This window comes from Galleria mellonella, unplaced genomic scaffold, assembly GCF_026898425.1.
Source record: "Galleria mellonella isolate WM207_F2 unplaced genomic scaffold, CSIRO_AGI_GalMel_v1 utg56, whole genome shotgun sequence".
In the NCBI taxonomy this organism is placed as follows: Eukaryota; Metazoa; Arthropoda; class Insecta; order Lepidoptera; family Pyralidae; genus Galleria; species Galleria mellonella.
The window spans coordinates 4,279,377-4,302,174 of record NW_026442117.1 but is presented as its reverse complement, the minus strand read 5'-3'; the positions used below and the strand labels follow the sequence as shown (position 1 = coordinate 4,302,174).

General features: G+C 32.5%; 1 protein-coding gene and 1 long non-coding RNA gene across 3 annotated transcripts in view; one reads left to right on the top strand and one right to left on the bottom strand.

Moving 5' to 3' along the window:
- Positions 1 to 22,798, bottom strand: part of LOC113516292 (chloride intracellular channel exc-4) — a 63,352-nt gene that overhangs the window by 20,284 nt on the left and 20,270 nt on the right. The window lies entirely within an intron of this gene.
- LOC128201621 (uncharacterized) lies at positions 465 to 19,317 on the top strand. Its single transcript, XR_008253335.1, has 3 exons — positions 465 to 2,191; positions 2,625 to 2,783; positions 19,095 to 19,317. It is a non-coding gene; the product is annotated as an uncharacterized LOC128201621 (long non-coding RNA).

Here is a 22,798-nt window from a genome sequence, read left to right as displayed (position 1 = left end):
GAACACAAATACTTGTTAAACGGACTGTATCTAATATTACTAAATAACTCTGAATGAATATAGTATTAACTATTAATATGTAATGAAATACAACTTTCCAGCATGCGGTGCACCACAATGCGACGGAAGAGGCGCTAGATCTCAAACAGCATGAACAACCATGAATAATACATCAGTTTGTTAGAAAATTAAAAATAGAATATAATAAATATTACATAATAAATCTTATTCGCAAGCATGCACATGTTCCCTTTTGTAAAGTACCTGCTTAGTTGCATAAACATAAATAAAAACACAAATATTTATAGTGTTTATGCAACTAGCCGGATATATTAGACTTTGATTAAAAGATTTAAGACATAAGCCGCAAATTATACTTCATTATTGCGTTAAAAAATAAACATTATTTATATATTCTGAAACCATATAATGAAGCAGTGAGTGAAGAAAAAATTGAACGAAGTTACGACGTATGCGACGCAAAGCGACAGGCTGAAAACAAAATAAATAGCGATGTCAAATTACAGCATTCCAGTTTATCACGATAGGATAAGCCTCGTATGTTAGAGGGCCGACCAACCGTGACAAACAAACATCAGAGTCAACGACATCCACCCGAACATATAGGCACTTTCAGTTTCGTGAAATCGAAAGCGCCACATACGTCTCCCGCACACTACAAGACGCGCCATTTTAGCCAAGATGGCGGCGAAAAAACTAGCTAATCCGTCACGGCGGCTTGCGCCTGCGCAGTTCTATTCACTAATTTGTCACTTGTGGAGTTTTGCTGTCACATGAGGGGTAACATGTCTTCAGATTTTGCTACAAATAAGTATTTCCTAAATGATAGTAAAAAAATTACTGACATCAAAAAATCTTCATTATGTTCCTCAATTTGCTGCTATTTTTGTTCTCGCTGGATTTTCGACGAATACAACACTATGACCGAAAATTTAGATAGACGAGTATAGAACAAAAATTGTGTACAAACAAAAATATTTAAATGAAACGCGAGGTAATCACTGTACAACAGCGTAGTTATTAAGACAGTCCAATTGACCATAATTCATATTATTTACCTGCTAAATAACTAATTACTAGCTAAATAATAAAAATATAAGCTAATTTAAGCTAAACTTAGGCGATCAACAAAATCAAATTTATTACTCGTACATTCCCTACAAGATGAACTAGCACAAAATTTGATATATACAGTACGTAAGAAAGTGCAGTGACCCACGACAGAGAAATGCAACCAACACCTGACCACGGCTCGCAAACGTGAAAGTGTGCCCACTTCTCTAATTACCACAATCTCAACTTACCATATATGGTTAGGATTTCTATCAAGTACTAAATAATAAAAATAATAATAAAATCTCTATGTACTCATGGGGTAAGAACAAAAAATACATGAATTTTCATTATTACCTCCCACTTCTCATTTAAAATATGTTATTAAAGAAGAAGTTATGGAATCCAATGGCAGTTAAGAAATATTCAAAATAAAACCCTACACTGAAGTGCCTAACTAGCTAATATTCAACTCTGGGAAGAGACCAATACTTACCAAGCAGGACATTAATGAGTATTTATGATGATGTTAATATAATAATAAACTTATATTAATTGTTCTAGCGGTTTCATAAGCCCGAGTCGTAAAATTTACGCACTCGTGAATTTAAATCAGGCCAACGGTAAACCTTTTTATAAATTTCAATTCTGCATTTATAATGTGGTCTCGATGGAATAATTGGCGAACTGAATATATTTAGGATGGAGCCCAAGATTATCAAAAGAGCTTGTTTGTCAAATATTTGTTTTAATTTATATTTAACAAAAATCAAAACCAGAATGATTATAATCCAACATACGAAGTGAACATGTTACACGTGGCCAATTAATAAAAACTGAAAATAGCGTGACTATAAATCTTCAATGTAGTTCCTGAAGTTATCGCTTGTGGCCGTTAGTAAATCATATCCTCGTTTTCGTTGACAGCTTTACGGTTACTTAGTTATGTTCATGTAATATTTCCCGAAAGAGCTAATACATTCGCTGTTCGTGACGCTACAGATTTGTGATGAAGATAATAAACGATTAACCCAAATCATCTAAAGGAAGTGGACTTGAAATAGCTGCATTATGTCGTGAGAGAATACATATATACATAATGATTTAAGTAGATACGGTAATTTGAATTATAATTAAATTATTATTTGAATTAAAACAAACAAAGCTATAATAAAATTAATTAGTTATTTAAAAAACAACCTTGTAAGAACACACTCAGCGCTCACAGTTGTTTTAAGATATTAACTAAAACATCATGACACTCGAGTCTAATAAACTCTATTTAGTTAATAACTTTTACGGAGGCTTTCAGTACATTACTTTTTAAATCATTACTATTTATCACGATTTGATTCGAAGTTTTTGGAATACTGACACATTGATTTCACGATCAATCAACTATCAGCAAGCACGTTTATTTTCCAAGTTCTTTATACTCAATAAGCATTTCTTAATTAAACGTATAAAATGAAAATGTAAATTGACTATTATATAGCCACTTTCTTCCACCTAAACCTACAACTTTCAATTGCTCATGTCGTTTTCTATAGATCCAAAGTACACATGATAACTTACGAGAGATTAATGACTGCTCAAATGTACAAAATAATGAACGATGCTTTCAAAAGGCAGCACTCGAGTAGCTAATAGGATGTGACACTTTTACGTTATCAATAAAAAGAGAAGTGGAGCAGCTTCATCGATCCATGGTAAGTGCAGTGTAATTTAATACTGATGCTGAGTCATGTTCCGTCGATGACAGTTGGGGATGAAATGTATGGGTTGTCATTTTATCGAGTTTCCAAAAATAACTAAAGCGATTATTACTAATAATAATACTATCGTATTACGTGTGTACTCGTCTTATAACTCATAGAAAATATTTGGTCTATAACTAAAACAATATTAAGTTAAAAAAAAATCAAATGTTTTTTTGATGGTCAACCTGGAACGGAGTTTATTATTAAAATTAAGGTCTTTATCTCATGAACAAACATTGCTTTTTTTTCTAGAACGAATAAAATTTGCATTAACATTTAAATAGTATAGTAAATTTAAATAGTAGTGATTTGAATTTTTACTAATATGATGACTAAAGTATGTTAAATCTGGAGATTGCTGGCATTTAGTGGAATTTGGGATTCATTTTTAAAAGTAAGTAAGTAATACAGTAACTATGTAAGACCATAATTACAGACAATATTTTCCCCTATAGATAAATTTGTACATATTATTTACTACAAAATATTACAGTAGTAAACAACTTAAGAACTTAGGGGACATATTTATAATTTTTGTTTCTAATCTTCTTATGTAATACGGATATCACTCAGTAAGGATACGAAAGCAGCTTTATAAAGTACCGATCCTAGGTGATACAATGATTATACCAGTTTCAAAATAACTATTGAAAATAAATGTATCGATAAAAATATATCAGCAACCAACTGGTGCAATACAACAGAATGGGCACAACAAAAAGTATATGGTCGCGGAAGTTGCAGGGCGCGGCAACTTGCACAATCCCCCGCCATCCGGTACAAATGTTGACAATACATGTACTGAGCTAGATAGAATAGAGTTTACTTTTATTTAGACCAAATTTGACATTAGAAGGTTATAAACATATTACACAATTGTTAAGTGTAGGAAGGTAGATAATATTTTTAATATTCAGACTACTATGGAAAAGATGGATATGCATACTAAAATATTGTACTAAAATTGTATAGTAGAAAATATTATAAATTCTAAAACCTGATTAGGGGACATAGCAAGGCGAGCACAGCGGTACCGTCCTTCTGTTCCATGCCAAGAGAAAGCGTTCCATGGAAATTTAGGCGATTTTTATATAATGAGGTTGTATTTTAAAAAGGTTAATAATTAGTGAATAACTTGAAACAATAATTGTAAAGATTATTGTTCTGCAAATTTTCCTACTTTTGTTCCATTATATATCACGTATTGGATGATTGAAGTGCACTTATGATATAAATAAACGTATCCAGGACAATCAATAAATTAAACATGAATGCATGAAAAGCTACTTCTTTGTATGTAAAATGGGATTTGTGTCGAATACTGAATTATACAGATATAGAATGTGTTTTATTATTGATATTATTATTTTGTATTTTTAAAATATATTGGTATTTTTGAGATCAAAAATAAAAATCATGCATTGGAAATAGTTATACTTATCACAATTACGAAATATTTGAAAAATATGTAGAAATCTAACTTAAGATCATTGACAACGGATAAAGGTAGGTTAATTATAACGTCCAATTTAATAATGGTTTAAAAACAAGGGCCTTCGTTGCAAGTAGTGGATTTATTACACATAGTCTAGGCAAATATTTGTAAATGTAAATGAGTAACGCAATTAACGATGATGTCTACTGTTGCCGCTGTGATCAGGGTCACGGGTGTTGTCGGTAGAAAGTGGTCATTATTAACTCTAGTCCAAGATATTGGATTCATTTTAGAGTCCAACTTGTCACAACTCACAAATCACATAGAACACACATCTGTTAACAACTTAATTTATGTAAGCAATACACTTATGCAAATTTTTGCTCCACTATGCGGACTTAATATTTTCATCATAAAAATGTTAATTCTCTTCTTGCTGTCATAACGTTCGATAATCCATTAAGTATTTATATAATTTGGAACACGATGAATTTATGTCATTATGTATGCGTTGCAAAATTATTGTATGAATATTTAAATTATATTATAGATGTCATTATAAAATGAAAATTAAATTATAATCACAACTAAATGTAACAATTAAAATAAACCAGTGTTGTTTTATGTTTGCCAGATTGTTTGTTGTTTACTAAGTCAAGAAATAACATAGATAATATAAACAATTTCAAGTCTAACAAGCTTTAAACTCAATCAAAATCGATAAAGACGGAATTGAAGAGATTGTATGGCTTTTGGACACACCGGAAAATCAGTGTTTTCCATTTTGGAAGACATAGCAATAAACTGAATTGTGGGCACTTTAGTTACTGTTGCCCATACAGGAAAGAAAAAATGCTACTTATGTATTTTCTTTTTTTATATTTCTTCTCTCTCTCTCTTTTTGTGCCTGTTTAACTGTATCTGTTATTAAATTGTATGCTGTAGATGATGCAAATAAATTATTTATCTATATGGCAACAACTGTTACAAATGATAATAAATCACATTCATTATTATTTCACCTTTTCATAGTACAATGTCGGACTTAGGTACCCAAAAGAGACCGCACGATAGAAATTCTCTGAGCCTCCTATATACATATACAATGTATAATATATAGTCATTCGACTCTATACATTTGAAATCGTCGCTCCAAGGGGTCACCCGTTACTAACCAGTTTAGAAACAAAATGACCACTTTTATATTTTAGTTTGCTAACTTTGAATCTAGTTCTCAAAAGCAACACTACGATACACTTAAGATTTTAACAGCATTCATGAATATACAGAAACAGGTTTCTTTATATATTTTTATTTTATTTTACTACTATATAATAAGGTTGAAAAATATTGTAATGAACACAGTCCGACTTGAATTCATTAAACAAGTTAACTGTAAAACAAATTGAAATTTTCAATGTGGTTACTTAATGAAGTTGGAGATATCTACAGTTTGGTATGAGTACCTATCTAACTAGATATTGTAACAAGACTTAAAGAACCAAAAACTAGAACTGTTAATCTTTACGTATATGTTTAAAAGTTTATTTATTTATTTCTTATAGCATTCAGTTCTTCTTTTTATGATCCAAACATTAAGAATAGTAAATTATAACATGATGATATAAAAATAAATTTGATGTATTTAATATGTAGTCACCTTGCCTTTTTGGTTTCTTCGTTAATTCATCAGGAAAAATAAGAAAACGGGGTCCAGTTTTGTTGTAAGCAACACGTTTCTTGACAGAAAATTTTCAATAAATCATACACATAACAATTGATCCGTATCGATCTAAAGGTGTGCTGTGATTCCTTATCTATTGTAGAAATACAAGTAGGTATTTCGAAGATATTTTTAATTACAATACAATATGTAATATTAGCGTCGAAGAAATAGTCTGACCAAAATTAAAAGTCCTAAGTCCAGGATCGAATTTCCAAAAAGTTTTTTTTAGTAAAAATCGAGAATTTAATTTATCATTGTTGGATTACCCATTTCTACTTGATGAGTAAGAAGTTTACATTATGAGACATACAGGACCCAAAATTCCACCGTACCCTATGTTGACTGAACATGTGTTTAGCCATATGTTCTACTTACAATTTTGATGATCTCAACGTTTATTATAATATAGTCATCCACGATGATGTGAGTGACATCACAATCACTACACAGTATATAATTTACACTTTGCCGCAAGTTAGTAATAGTGCTATTTCGGATACTGTGATGACTAATTATGATTTAGAACAATAAGTGGACCTAAGGTTAAAATCTAATCCACAAAATTAATACTAAACTAATCTAACCTTCGTGATTATATCACGAAGGTTAGATTAGTGTGATAAAAAAATATTATGTTAATGATTAAAATTTAATTAATGATTAAATATTTTTTAAAAGTTTTATGCTTGTTACTGTACGTATGATACATGGCCAGACCGCAGCAAAATTTGTATGGATAGATGCTAATACTTTTTATCCTACCAGTGAAAAACAACAGTAACAGATTTAGAAATGATAAAAGTAAAAAACTCTCAACTACTGCATAAAAATGAAAGATTTAGATCCAACATCAACAAGGTTCAAACAGTCAGTTTTTTAAGTACACCAGACCCAACCCCAAAGTTTTAAGTACATACAAAATCAGTGTCAGTAAGTTTTATTTAAACACTATTGACATTTACTAGTTGTATACTTGCGTTGTGTTCATGAGAAGCATTGCTAACGAAACGCGTGAGTTGCCACAATGCAGTTAGAAAGGGCGTCTGTGGCCGCGACCTCACGCCGCCGACCGCCAGCCAGCTGATCGTGGAGAAAGGACGGACTAGTCGGCGATAGAACACATTCGTGAGTCACAGTTGTTGCAAGATTTGGTATCAATTCACGGAAAAATACATTTATTATTTTAACCATAATGAAAACACGTACAAGAGGATGAAAAGACTCCTGGAAAATCATTTAAGAGCACAACAGCGTGATCGTTTTACCTAGATTTAAGACAGAAATACTTGTAGTTTCTTTCGTACTACTAACACTGCGGTGAGAAAGGGATTGTTACTAATGGAGTCTAATTCCCGCATTACTAGCAATACACCATATTAGGTCGATATCCACGCGGTTCCCCCTGGAAACTATCGTGATTAATTCTAGCTGAATTAGTCATGATGGGCTGACCTGCTTTCATCGTCAGCTATCATCCCTCACTGGTGCCTCGCCAGCGTATACCGATAGCGCAGGCGAGTTTACCATTTCATTATCACCCATTAAAAAAAAAAAAAAAACTACTAACACTGCCTCTTCCTAACAATACGTATATATCATTGCACGGATGAAAACGAAATTGTTGTTTTATAGGATGGCGACAAAATTCATTAATTATTGTAAATGATAAATACAAAAAGCATTATAGTTGATAAAAAACAAATAAGGTCTTGATGAAAACTAGTTCTTAAGAGGATCGTTTGCAATAAATAAATAATTACACGCTAAATCCCTTATAGTAGCTAGAAAAGCAATACCAAAGGGATCACTCTTTTATCCACTTCCATTACTCAAGGATAACCTGAATGTCGGTTCCGGACTCTTGACTTCACCATCAGATAGTACATGAATATGTGATGAAATTATGCACATAAATAACGTATGTCCTGGATAAATAACATAAGATACTTTTTATTCCAATAACAAATATAGAAAATACATAATAATGACGCGCGAGTGGCTAATTAAAGTCAACAATTACCCGTAAACAATTAGGAGTGATTGCTTCAAAACTATATAATGTAGTCATTACAACTGAATTACAAGAGAACATAAGAAGCAGTATTCTTTAATGTGTTTTCAGAAATCACTTCTCTGTAATTTGGTTCATAAATAGTGATGATTATTCATGCATGTGCAATTCAAAGTGATAATTTTAGAATTGTAATGATATGCACACATGACGATGTAAAGGGCCGCATAGTTAAAAGATCTATAATAAGCTAATTATAAAGAGACTAGAGTATAATTATTATTGGTTATTATCATGAAAGGGTAAATTAGCAATATATATTATTTGAAGGGTAATTGAGCCTTGAGGCAAATGTGTATGATGTGCATTCAACACATTTGTTTGCGTCCGTGGCAGGAAATTAAGGTAATACAAGATTCTATAATTGTTAGGTTTTAAAATGTAAATAAATGTAAACAACAAGAAGGGTTATTATAATATCTAGTTAATTGTTATTCATTATAATATTATAATAGCAGATATACGCTTTTATATTAGTAACTTAGAATCCAAAAACCCTATGAAAACGAAATACAACATGTAAGTGGCATCCGCACGGTTAGCTACTCACAAATATAAATAAATATAAATAAGCATGTAAATAATCTAGAGCAAATTAGAGACAGGTTCAGAAAATTATAGAACAAGATCACAATATTATTTTGATTATATTAATAAAAACAATTACTACTCCATTCTTAGTTTCGATAGCCATGAAAATAATATTTCCTACATAAGTCGAGTATTATAAGGTTTCCAACTATCTAAGGGTTCTATAAAAAATTTTAGGAAAAATTAATACTTATCGAACTCAGATGGGAATATCCAGCAAACCACTACGGTCCTATCAAAAGGTTACAAAAAAAAAAATTAATTATTAAAATACTTAAGAGAAACAGTATTGTTTCTACAACGTACCTTCCTAATGTGTAAAGAGATATAAATGTAGAAATCGCTCGTCAAAATTAGCGTGTGATCTGTGTGTCCATACCTATAATAAACTCTCTAACAATAGTTTCTCGGATTCCAAGAATAAACTGCAATCACAGTTGTTTGTACCGCGACACGCGTTACTACAATGATTATCAAAGTAATGTGCAGTAATTATGTGCAGTTATGCACTGCAGACACGTGTCACGGCTCACGACGCTCCTGCTCTTAAATAGTTACAATTAGATATCACTTCATCGTTATCATTAAAAAAATTCAATAACATCGTAACTAAATAACATCTCAAAGCTATATATTCTTCATCATAAATTTGCCCAGTTTTGGGCTATTATCATATGTCCAAAAAACTTATTAACACTGGCCAGAAAGTTTGGTATAAGATTTAATTTAGAATGCTCTTATAATTAAATGTGATTTGTTCTTCATATCACCTCTTAGGAGTTATTTTTTTTATTATTCCATAGTTTTGTATTCATCCTTGGGTTAATCTTAAAATATTTCTAGATATAATTTTCCAATCATCAACATATTTTTATATGTTTACATGTTGAATACGTTATGTAATGCATTAGTTAGATTTACTTATCCTCAAACTGCCAATATGTCTACTGCGACTTACATGACACTCCAAAGGCTTCGCAATATAAAGGCGAGCATATTTATCAACTTTAACTCTTGCACAAAGAAGAAATGAAGACACATATAACTTCCAACTTGATATTGTTTACCTGTGAACAAAATATAAATACTATTAGTTTACAGAAATAGCATTTGCAAACACTCCACCTACACAACGTTATGACGATAAACACAAGGCCTCGCACTGTTGAAGAACCGGGTCAAAGCTATGTCGATAACGATTAATTATGATTAAAATAATTTTTCGACCTGCGGATTAATGCGTAGATATAGAAGATTTTTACGATACGAACACAACGATTGCAGCAACGCGTTTTGGACTTTAACACGATTAGAAACCAATTGGATACTAATCGTGTTAAAGTACGATAATTTGGATCGTAGTTGTATTGCAGAGTAATCTTGTATTTAGTCAAAAAACCAACGTCGGAGTAAATTCTTTTGATCACCAACAAAATAATTATCAAACAAACACCCGAATCAAGAATATAGATAATTTTCTTAACAAAAATGTTAACAGCTAGTATTTCTTAACGAGATTCAACGCTCATTCAATAAACGATCGTAAATATAAAATCTTATAAGTCTGTTCGGGGTTAATTTTCGAGACCGGCTCGAATTGCGATCGTTTACGACTTTCGCTGAATGGTGCATTCATAGAGGCGATGGACCGTGACGTTGCCCAATTACCATCACTTTCCCTATTGTAAATTTAGACAGGCTTATTGCTATCTAAAGTAATAATTCGTTATCGTTCAACAAGTTCAGCTGAAAATTGAACAATGGATATTATCTCTTAATGGGTTACTCTTAAAATAAATTCCAATAAATATATATTGAAATTGAGACGTTTTGTACTCTCGAATTGTAATATTAGAGATATAATGGTTGTATATTGTTCTGATAGATGCATATTGTAAACTGATCCCAGTTATAATTTATTTCCTAACCGTTGTTTCATGAGCGCAGTATAAAATTGTCCTTAGCATTAGATTGGATTGATATTGGATTCAAGAGTAGACTTGTTGGTCTGATCAGACTGGGTCTGTGCCTGTTTACAATTTTAGGATCACTTCAATCGACTTCCGCTATGACCTTGTCTAAATCTTTCTATTCGATTATTTTCTCTCAGTTGCCATTCCATGGTTACTCCCGTTCTATGCTTTCCTTTTTTTACTTGTTATTTACTGCATTCTTCACTTTTTCAAGAGTGACACTTTTCAGAAATTTTTAAGTTTCATATACTACATTTTCTAAAGAAATGCTTCCTTCCAATCACTTCCCTTCAGTACCCTATGAGTATATTAATGAAATGCTTTATAATAATTGAATAATATGTTAGTACAAATTATAATTAAATAGTTTTAAATGAAAATTACCATAGTAATAACTTACAATAGATTTCATTACGGATAGGTGAATAAAATTTGGAATAAGATCATTTGAATAAGTCGTTGCACACGAGCCCTAATTAACTAAAACATTCCTTCCTGCTCTGTCCTATAGAAAAAAGTGGAATAGATATTAATCTGTGATAATAATTAATTTGTATTAATAAGTGTTTTACTTTATTTTATGGGCCAGTGAACTAATAGAAGAGCCTAACAGAATATATATAAAGTATTACAACACAAACGGTTAAGCGGTCTTATCTGAGGCCTGGTGTCCTCGACCGAGGAGACGCGCGGTGACGTCATCCTAACCGACATTTCGCAAACCTCGTGTTAACCGCGAATAGAATACATGAGAGATAAATATTTATGATTAACAGCCTGCACCTTCAATGATTGTACAACATTATTGCCCTTATAAAACAAAGTGCTTCTGTGACACAATTTGAAAACGATGTAATAAAATAAACTATTGATAGAGGAAAACTTGAATATTTCAAAAGGAACAAAATAGAAGCCTTTGAAATGAATAAGATCATTGTAAAGCAAACAGATGGCTTGTCTGCTTATGACAAGATGACAAAATGTTACCTCGTCCTGTAGCGTGTAACATAAATGGATGCAAGTTAGCATAGGTTAGGAACTAAGACCATTATTTGGATAAATATATGGAAAAGACGTAAATATAGCGGACGATGAAGAATTGAAATGATGATAATAATGAGGAAGAGGAGCATTATAAGAGTTATCATATTTTTTTGATTAGTATTTTTATTTACACCATATTGAAATATCAAGTCGAAAGAAGGAACAGGACAAAGAAGTACTTTCATCAATCACGTAGTTATAATATACATGCCTAATGACGTCATTGACATTTAAAAAAAGAATTACGGTGATTCAACATAGCAGGACAAATAAATTACGTCATCCTATTTCATTTTGTTTTAGAAGGAAGTAAATTATTACTTTAACTGTAAACAAATTTAAACTATATGCCACTGTTTATCATTGGCTGGCTGGACATACTTTACAGGTTTTGTGAAACCAGTTATACACGTAAGATATACAGGATTATTAGAAAAAGTAAGTAAAGCACTTTCCTACAGGAACATAGGCCAAATACTATGGATTTAAAAGTAAGTAAAAAAAGTCCTTGGGAACTCAAAAAACTTGGGTATTCAAAAGTGAAATTTTATAATTTCAGTTTTGAATACTATTTGTAATACGCTTACCTATTTATATAATAGGGATTTATATAAAGAAATAAGAAGTGACATCACCGGTTATATTCACACATGGCGTCGTGTTTAGCCACGAATATGTGTTAGCACTCACAGGCAATAGTGATAATTACAAAGACATTGAGGTTTGTGTGACATATTACGTACGTAACGTTGGCTCCGATCGAGCTCCCGCGATTTCTGCCAATCCAAATGTCAAACTGTGACGATCTAACATAACTAGCCGAAAGCGTAGGTGTGTAGTATTTAAAATCAATACTTTTACATTTCCATTTTCTTACTTACTTTTACATTATCATTTAAATAAAAAGTTTGTAGCTATTTGAGTGGTATTTAGTTTGTAACACACGGAAGATAAAAAAAAATAAGCGATTATCTATATAAAATAAAAAAAACTAAAGGAAGTAGATTTTAAATTGTCTAATACAAGGTACAAGACCAAACTGATGTTCGCTACAAGCTCCTATTACAGGATGCCATTTGCATTATAGTTTTACATTTACAATAAGTACAATAATGTATCCGAGTGAAGGTTGCCTTGTACTAATAAATGTCTAGAAATAACCGAGGAGCCTCGCATAACAACATAATGGCAATGCGAGTGCAGTAAATTGCAGAGGACGATCCTGTGTACTGAGCAGACGTAAGCGATTACGTAAACCGTAAGCAACCTTTTGACATCGCTGCTTATACAATATTTACCGCTTAAAACAGGTAAGGAAATAGGAATGAAGACAAGAAAACATACGACCGAATACGGATAGTAGTTCAAAAATATTGTAAAGAAAGAAGTTGTGTAACACTCGCAGCGTACATGTATCGGTAGATCCAAGACTTGTTCAAGAGTTTAAAATATATCTTCTGATAAAATAGAAGCTATTTACTTGCAAATTGTTCCGCAAAATAAGCGACACCTACACACACACACACACACACACACACAAGCATAAGAACGACGAGATGTATCGTAGATACATTACAGTGAAAATATTTGAATTTAGAATGCAGAATCGTGTATGTATCTACAAGTAGGTAAATTTTATGCCGTAACAAGCAGGTTTCTGCTTTGCCAACAAAAACAGCTGCTGTAATAGTCACAAAATTAATATAGGACCAATAAAGAAAACTTTATTTATTATAAAAGGATTCTGTACCTAATTTACGAAGTCACTTAAAGGTATTCGTCGAGCGGAAATACTGTAAATGTTGAATTAGCTAAAGATCTTTCACTGATTGTAGAAGAGAAACAGACAAGACAATGAATGACACCTAAAACAAATTTAGTTTGCGATCGCCGTTTATTGAAGTAGGCCGTTGCGTGACTCGATTATAATGAGTAGATTACATGAAGTAATACAAATATGCATTACAAATAATTAAGATCATCGTAAAGCCACTTTAGCTGATCCCGAGCAATTACATTTAGGAGCGTTGGCCGAACGTACTTAATTGGGAGTAGTGACTTATAAACCGTCTTATAGATTGTCTTTAAAACAATGTATTTGTAAGTGCTTCAACATTAATCCATTAAATATATTGCACCAACACCAAACGAGATAAATGTAGATAAATGCAAACGGTTTTTCCTATTCTTTCCATGGATTATTTTTATCATTGTTTTACCTAGTGAAGGAATCCATCCATCCACTCTGGTGATGGTAAAGATAAATATAGACCGAAAATATCATTATACAGATCAAATTACTGAATCTAGATGATTAGATTTTTGTACAGAAGTTCCTAATAAGTACTTAAAGTATTTAGAACTCCTGCGATAAGTTGTCGTTTAGTTAGCGGTTAAAAAAGATATAGTTCGCTAATCATATATACTTTTTACAAAATTTCAGATATGAGGCTAATTCAAAAGTTTACAAACAATAAACATGTCATTAGAAAGCAAATTTCCGCCAATTTCTAGGCCCTTTAGAACGTCGACCGCAATCGTATCGGCGTCATTTGTGGTCACATTTTCTATTTCAGTCAAGATCATTAGTGACGATACAATGAATACAGAACACGGGTGCTGCAAAAACTATATACTTAAGTAGAATTTCGTTAGATTAATGATATATAGATTTAAAGTTTCCATCTGTTTTAGATTAATGAGCTGCGAGTAGTGAATATTTAATATACATAATTGTTAAGATGATATAGGTACAGACGCATTGATTGATATTTGAAAACATTTGAATTTAGAACTTAGAATTGTATTGCGAATATAGAAATATGAATACGACCAACAGAAGTTTGTTTCGTAAACAAAAAAAAAATCAATAGTGACAAAATTAATATGACATCAACACGGGAATAAATAACATCTATAACAAAAAGAGATAGTCAAACAGTTAAAATAAGTTCAGAATTGGTAAAAACCGTGTAATATCACAAAAAAAAAAAATAGAAGAATAACCTCCTTAAAAAGTCGCTTAAACCAAAGTGAGTTAAAACATGTTTAGTCTTGACAAATTAAAATTGCATTAAAATATACAGATCAACTTGTATTACAGTTAATACTGTCAAATCGATAATAAAAAATCTATACTTCAATTAACACCAAGCAGCATTGTCTCAGAACAAGACGTTTGTTATACACCATTGCACAAGTGAAGCATGGAAAAACAGAAGTGAGACGAAAAGAAAATATGCTATTAACCCTGCGATCGGCGAACGCAGGCGAGTGGGGAAACTGACGAATGGAAGTGGGTTATGTATGTATGGCAATGTTTGTATTCAGTTACATGCAAAACGTGATGAGATTTTGGTATAAGAACTGTACGTATCACGGTTAACTGTCACATTACTCACGGTAAATGAAAAAATCGGTAAATGCGTACCAAAGTAGTTTAGTATGCCGTACGCTGTGTAATCTGTTGACGTAGATTAGTAGATACTTATCTTTGGTACATAGTCACATGGTAACATTAAGGAACCTTAATGTAATGTAGATAGACCAGAGGGAGACTTTGTACAAAAGTCGATTGCTTGGGTACCTCTGTCCCATTCGTGTTTCAACCGTGGAGCAGCTGTGTTTGCATGGCTGTGTTTCGGTTTGAAGGGTGGGATATGGCGTGAATTTACTGGGTACAGAGGAATAACACCTGAGTCCTCAGGAATGGCAACGCATGGGGGATATCATGGGCGAAACAGTATACTCTGTTATGTCCATGGTATTGCTCATGTCTACAGGGGACGGTTACCACTTTCTATCAAGTGGGCCGTCAGCTTGTTTGCCATTCTAAGTTGTATAAAAAAAAGAAGATAATTCCCATAATTGTAATTATACTTTATATCATCATCATCATCATGTCAGTCCTTAACCGTCCACTGCTGAACATAAACCTCCCCTTAGAGGGTTTTGCCAGTAGTTGCCACGTTTGGCGTCGGGTTGGGAACCGCAGTCAGGCTTTAGAGATGTTTTAAGGGAGACGCTGCTGCCTTATTCCTCGCCCTCCCTTTGTCGGCTCTAACGACATCCACAAGATAGGAAGGAGTGGTTTATTCTACGCCGGGACCACACGACCACACTTGATATGTACGGTTGTTAAAAAATCTTGTGATAAACGGCAACAACATAAAATATGGAGAATAGAATATTTCGATTTTTCCGAATCTTAAAAACACCATACAAAGATAGTAGATTACAATGGAACTATTATTCCATCCTATTGGATAAGAAACAAAGATATACATAATAGATATATTGTGTTATTCTTATTGGACACTTCGTAAACAAATAAGTATATAGGGGGGAGGGGGTTTGTTAGTAATGGAGATTCAAGGTTCAATTGCTAGCAAAACACCCAACCAGGTCGACCTCCACGTAGTCCCCCATGGACACTGGGCTAACTGACCTATCTTTTCATCCTCGTTTAGAGATAACTGAGTGGTGCTCCGTCGATGTATACCGTTAGCACGGTCAGGGTTTACCATTTCATTATCGTCCATAAAAAAAGTATGTAAAACATATTGCTAGTATAATATTTAAATAATACTAATATTATTTAAAAAAAAATGCCAAACGACAAAGTGTTCTGAAGTTAAAACTACAAACTAGACATTATTCATTAAGAATTTAAATTTTCCAATATCTAATAATTGCACGGATAGAATATCAAATAAATATTCAAACCACTATCTTTACCATATTTTTCTATCGATATCAGATAATACCTAATTGATAACCTTATCAGTACCGAGAAATGTACACAGGCACGTCCTGTTCACAAAACAAGCGAAATTATTTGCTGATTATAATAATATTTAAAAAAGGTGCATTATGAGTCAAGGTCATTACGTGTAGTATTATTTTACCAAATCATTTTATAATAAACATCTACCTTGTCTAGTGAACAAAAATTCGTCTTAACAAGATGCCCATATTACCTGTTGTAAGAATGCTTTTCAACAACTTATTTAACGTAAATACATCGTTAACGTTAAAAGATACCGTAAAATGGGGCGATCTTTGACATAGATATTAATTTTATTTCTGTATTAACATGAGACATCAAATATATCTATTATAAGGCTCGATGCTAAAAAATAATCGCTGAAACCGCTACCTGTAATTACTGTTATGGGTATATTAATTTTTAAGATTTTTTTACCTCGTGTCATTTACTAATGAATTATGCACTTATATATATTTTTTTCTGCGGGAAATATTCTATTTATAAATATAAAAATAATATGGGTAGAATTTGTCAACCCCATCTACAATTGTATTGTCCCATTACTCGTTTTTATTCTAACATTTCCGTTTCTATAAACCTCATATTATATATATCTATTCGCCCCATACTACGTTTTTATTTACCTCTAATTAATTTAAAAATCGAATGATTTTACAAATTTCATAAAATTCTTTGATTATTTGTATATGCAAGTAAATAGACAAAATCCTTTATCTTATCACAACATCGCTGTTATCATTTCACTGTGAAACAGAGCCTCTGCAATGATGCAACTGGTAGAAAGGCGAACCAGAAAGTAGGCGCGTAGACGCGGTCGTACACATATCTTATCAGTTGTTTAATATTTAAGAAGGCACTGCAGCGATGCCATGTATAGAAAATACGGTGGAGTCACTTCTATAGTTGTTAGAAAAGATGTCGCAAGTAAAATGGCTGTATACATTTGTATGAAAATATTATTATTCCTTCCTAATAAAGAAATATTCTTCTAACGGTTCTAATATAAGATAAATTTGGTAATAAGATTGCAGTACTATATAATTTACTATAATATATAGTATTGCATAAATTATAAATAAAATTTAATGACACATTTTGTAATGTAGTGGTTCGACGTGTAATGTCCAATTCAAACTGAATGGTTATTACAGAAGAAACCGTATTATGGACCCAAGCCGACTTACCTAAATGACATAACCAAATAACCTAAATAATTATCATAACTTAGGTAACAATTTTGTATAGACAACTATAGAGAATTCCACAATAGTGCTCTTTCAAATTATACCCATATTGTCGAATTTATAAAAAAAGAAATACTAAGATACAATAATGGCGTTTTACGGTCAGCCATATATCTTAATACGATACTTGATACAACACGGTAAATCTAAACGTGCGTCAATGGTTACAATCCATACAGCCATTTAGTTGGTAAACTGGGAGTCCCCAATGGCACATCAATACTCGTATGACCTCAAGATTGAATAAAATTAATATGAATGCTACTTTTCCTGTTAAACCTTACACTTCTTGAGAAATACTCAAGTTGAGAATAATTAGTAATATCTAAGCTTGAGTTAAATATTCCGCTATGATCGATACCCGCTTTTCTTTTGAGGATTTGGAAATATGGATAGTTTCACATACACGATTATGTATATATCAATACGTGAAACAAAAACTTTGTACCCCTTTTTAAGAAAATTGCGTAGACGGAAGAGTATGAATTTTTGCACACTTGTAGTGTATAGAGAAGGAGTGCAGATTGTTAATATTTTTTTTTAAATTATGCATAAAAAATATATTAAATCATCAAACACACACATTTATTGCTTTTTGTTTATTGTTAAAGTCTATGGTCAAATTGAGAATAGATATATTGTTTGTGTCTAATATTATTTGTACATATTAATGAAATAAATTATATGAATCGTGCTGTATAATAATTTAATGTTTACGATAAAAAGTGCCAGTAATGTTGTTAATAAATTGGACAGCAGTTGAATCAGTTATGTAACTAGTAACTGTGAAATTGTTTTTATACAGTGACGATTTATTTTACGGGTTTGATACATACTTTTTAAATTCCTTGTTGGATAATAATTTCAAACGTTTTACTCACAAGTTATTTCTAGTGTATTGAGCTAAGTATAAAGTATCAGAAAGGCATTGCTTTCAGCACATCGAAGCCTTAGTGAGTTCGTGCAGCTTGCTACTCGTAGATCCGGTTGATGAGTCATACGCGACCTTACTCCGACCTCATGGTACCATCCGACTGTCCTGTACGCCGCGTTAGATCCAAATTTAGCTTTAGACTTCTTGTTTTGTGGACTGGTCATATAAATATAGAGTTGTTGTTTCATAAACAAGGCAAGCTTTTCTTTAGTAGGTACAAACAAATGTTAGGAATTGCATTCGCTTGGTATTATTTTAAAAAAAAGAACGTAACTCCATTAATTCAATCACTTGTGGTGTTGCTATTAAACTCGTTTTTTGTTCGAGTATATCAATAATTTATCAACAATTTAGAAAATTAAAAAAAAAATTAGTTCAATTATTTAATGTATTTCCTCTTTGTAATGTGTTTTCCCATTATAGAATATTTTTACAAATACTCATTGGTTATAGTTTGCTGATGAAGAGGGCGACTACAGGAAAGATTGTGAAACTGTGTGACAGTACATACGTAATAAAACACAGTGTAGAGACCATTGGAAAAGGAACACATACAGATGGACTTTGTCCTATTATTTGAACATGGCGATGAAGATTAGCTCAGTGATAACGAATAAATTATCGATTATATATATTAAGATATTTAAGGAATTAGTAATAAACTAATTACATATAGTAAAAAGTGGTTTTTATTTATTTCTTAATTTATTTCGTGATTATAAATATTTCAATCCGTATATAGACAGAATACGTCGACAAACCCGTTAAATAATTGCGTTCGGATTAAAAAAAAAGTGAATAGATGTAAGCATCCATTAAGGATTTGCCGAATTTTCCCACGGGAACAGACAGTAACGTGTTCTACGAGTACAAATCTGCGGCAAATAGCTAGTTTCAAACGAAAGCAGTAATGATACAGAAGTAAAAAAAAAAAACACTTATAATAATTAATAGCCTACAACTTCCTATTACAAGTAGTGTGAAAATATGATATAACTGCAATGAATAATGTTACACGTAAGTTTAAATGGATAGTTATCGAAATAAATCACTTCGAGATTGTCTAATCAATAAACGAACATATATAAAGAAAACGTAATGTTATTGCGCGGCCGATATTTCTTGTATCTAATCAAATAGCAACAGACAGTGGCACAAAGGAAATATTTACTTATTCACTCGCCGCATTTATGTGACGATGATCTAAGTCCAGCGTCATCTATTCAATATTGCGTTTTATCTTTATGGATCACATACATACAGTGTAGGCTTTCCAAAGTGAATCTCTAGTATTTTAATGGGTGATGATGGAATGGTAACCCCGCGTACTCTATCGGTATATACTGGTGAGGTACCAGTGAGTGATGATATGTGAGGACAAAAAGATAGGTCAGATAGCCCATCGTGATGAAACTACACCTGGCCTACAGTTGGAATAAGACATCCAACGTTGCTGTCTCATTCTATCTCAAGGACTCGCTAGCGATGTCAACTCCATCGACGAATTCGCCTGCCAATTGTCTAGAGGACCTGGTTTTTAGCACGATAGTTTCCAGGGGGTGGTTAAGGTGAACTCTAACCCAACCAGGTCGTTGGATATATTGCTAGCAATGCGGGCCTTAATCTCCATTATTAACAATTCCTTCCCTGCAATTTGTAGTAGGCATTTATTGATTAAACAGAACACAATGTATTTTCATTCCCAGGATATTGTAAGAGTTAAAGAAATAAATAATAACTAATCAGTGTAAGAGGGAGGGGATTGTTAGTAACAAGGTCTAAGGCCCCATTGTTAGCAATCATATAAATCTACCCTATCGGTTTGACCTTTACATTGTTCCTTCTGGAAATAATCGTGGTTAAATCATGATGAATTCGATGAGCCAAATGAGTGACGTCATCCACACCTACTCACTGGTTACCATCCTTTTTTATTCATTGAAAAAAAAAAAACAACACTGCAACAAGAGAAGGAAAACTAAACGATATTTTGTGTCAGGTTGTCTGTATAATACAGAGATTGCTTTAAAAGATCGTGTTTTATAATTGCACATTCTGTATCAATATTCTATACATGTACATTTTGTAACAAATATTTATTCTATGCGCAATAAAGAGTTTGTTAGGTATGTTACTTATATTACAACAAATTTTATTCAAATAAATAGGATCGTATACTTTCTATGAAATCAATGGGTGGGCCTCAATGCTGTAAGGATTTTCTACCAAGCAGCCTTTGGATTTTAGGCAACATGTGGTCTGGGCATAGAATAAGCCACCCCTTCCTTTTCTGTGGGTGTTGTAAGAGGCGACTAAAGGAATGGAACTTAAGGACTTTTTTTATAGTTTGTGGTACAGTATTTAAGGCATTCCGTCCTCGCTATTGGATACGGGTGACGGAATGCCTATACAAGTGGGTACTTGGTGGTCGCAATTTAGACGCAATATTTGAGGAGCATTGGGAAGGTAAATGAACGACCGGATACTGCAACAAATTAGTATGTGGTCGGCCCCCGAACTAGCGACCTTTGCTGTCTACCGGTCCCCAATTTAATGATAGAGAGATGGACAAAAGCGTCCTCTTAAAACATCTCTAAAAGCCTAACTGCGGTTGTCACAACTCCCCTTATGAGGCAGGCTTACGTTCAGCAGTGGATAGTTAATGGCTGAAAAAAAAGACAAAAATCTTGAATGGAGACTTGTATGAAAATGTGGTTGTATTTGGACTACACGGGTGTAAATTGGATTAATTGTTTAGCAACAACTAATCGTGAATAATCTCATACAAATGTGATTATATGGTGATAAAACATTTTATGTATTTTAGTGATTGAAAGGCTTATATCGTAATCGGCCGTACAATAATTGTTTATTGGTAACAATTATTTATTACTAGGTTATGTGTTCCAAATTCTATTAAAAGGTTGTTTTCTCATAAATTAACCGTAACGAGAGTAACGAATAACATGGCACATTTTTTATTCTATAGTAAACTACTAGTAGTTATTTACTGCTAAATCAGTAAAAAAAAAAAAAAAACTACAAATAGTGTGTCTATTTGTGTTACAAGTGCCAGTATGTCCTATGACAGCGTTTCTCAAAGTATAAGCCTAATTTATGATCTCTTCAACCATTGTATTACACCTATTTTGAGCAGGGCGTTGAGACGAGAGACGTAAGTGCGTTACGAACTAGGAAAATTTGTGAATACCGGATCTAGGACACATGGATGTTTATGGTTGACAAAAATATATTGAACAGAATGGACGCGAATTATCCGATACGTGCACGACGTGATATTATCATCGATCGAAATTAATTAAAAACGATTGCATACAACTGCTGACATTATTAGGAAGTTCGTGGTTTATGGGAATTTACACGGAGAGGTCAGGGTTTATATTAGGTATGTTAAATTAAGATCTTTGACGAGTTTCATGATAGAACTGAAGAAAGAAAATAAGTGTAGGTACATTTTTCGCTGAGTAACTTCAATAAAACTGAAGTAATAAACATAAAAATAATAATTTCAGTTAAAAACATTATGTTAATTCAAAGTGAAGAACTGTAAAAATATTTTGATTGCCTTCAGTGCGGCGGGATCATGAAGATAATGGACGTTAAAACCTTCCATAAAGTTTATTATCAACATATTTTAAATTGATTTCAAGATATAAAGGCTTGGCAGTTAAAAATGAGCGGATGTGGCTATTTAAAAAGAAAAATTAAATTTCGCAGCAGCAATATTACTTTTATTTTTAAAAATGGAACAGATAATAAATTTTGTTCTGATAACTTAATTATCTTCAATAAGTGTTGAAATTGATATTCCATAAAAGTGTAATAATAACTCTTGGAAGGTTAAATGGTTTCGACAGCATTTCTGAAGCGATAGCATGGATCTTCATTTTTCAAATTGATGCCCGCAAGGGTGGTCACGTACAGTATGAAACGGGTTGCAACGAGTCCATTACTTGATTAATTACCTTTTTAGTTAAAAATTACTATTAAAAACAGTGAATTTATACGGTACAGAGGCATAACACCTTAGTCTTCAGGAATGGCAACGCACAGGGGTATCTTGGGCGAAACAGAATATTCTGTTATGTCCATAATACTGTTCATGTGTATTAGCAACGGTACTACTTTTCATCAGG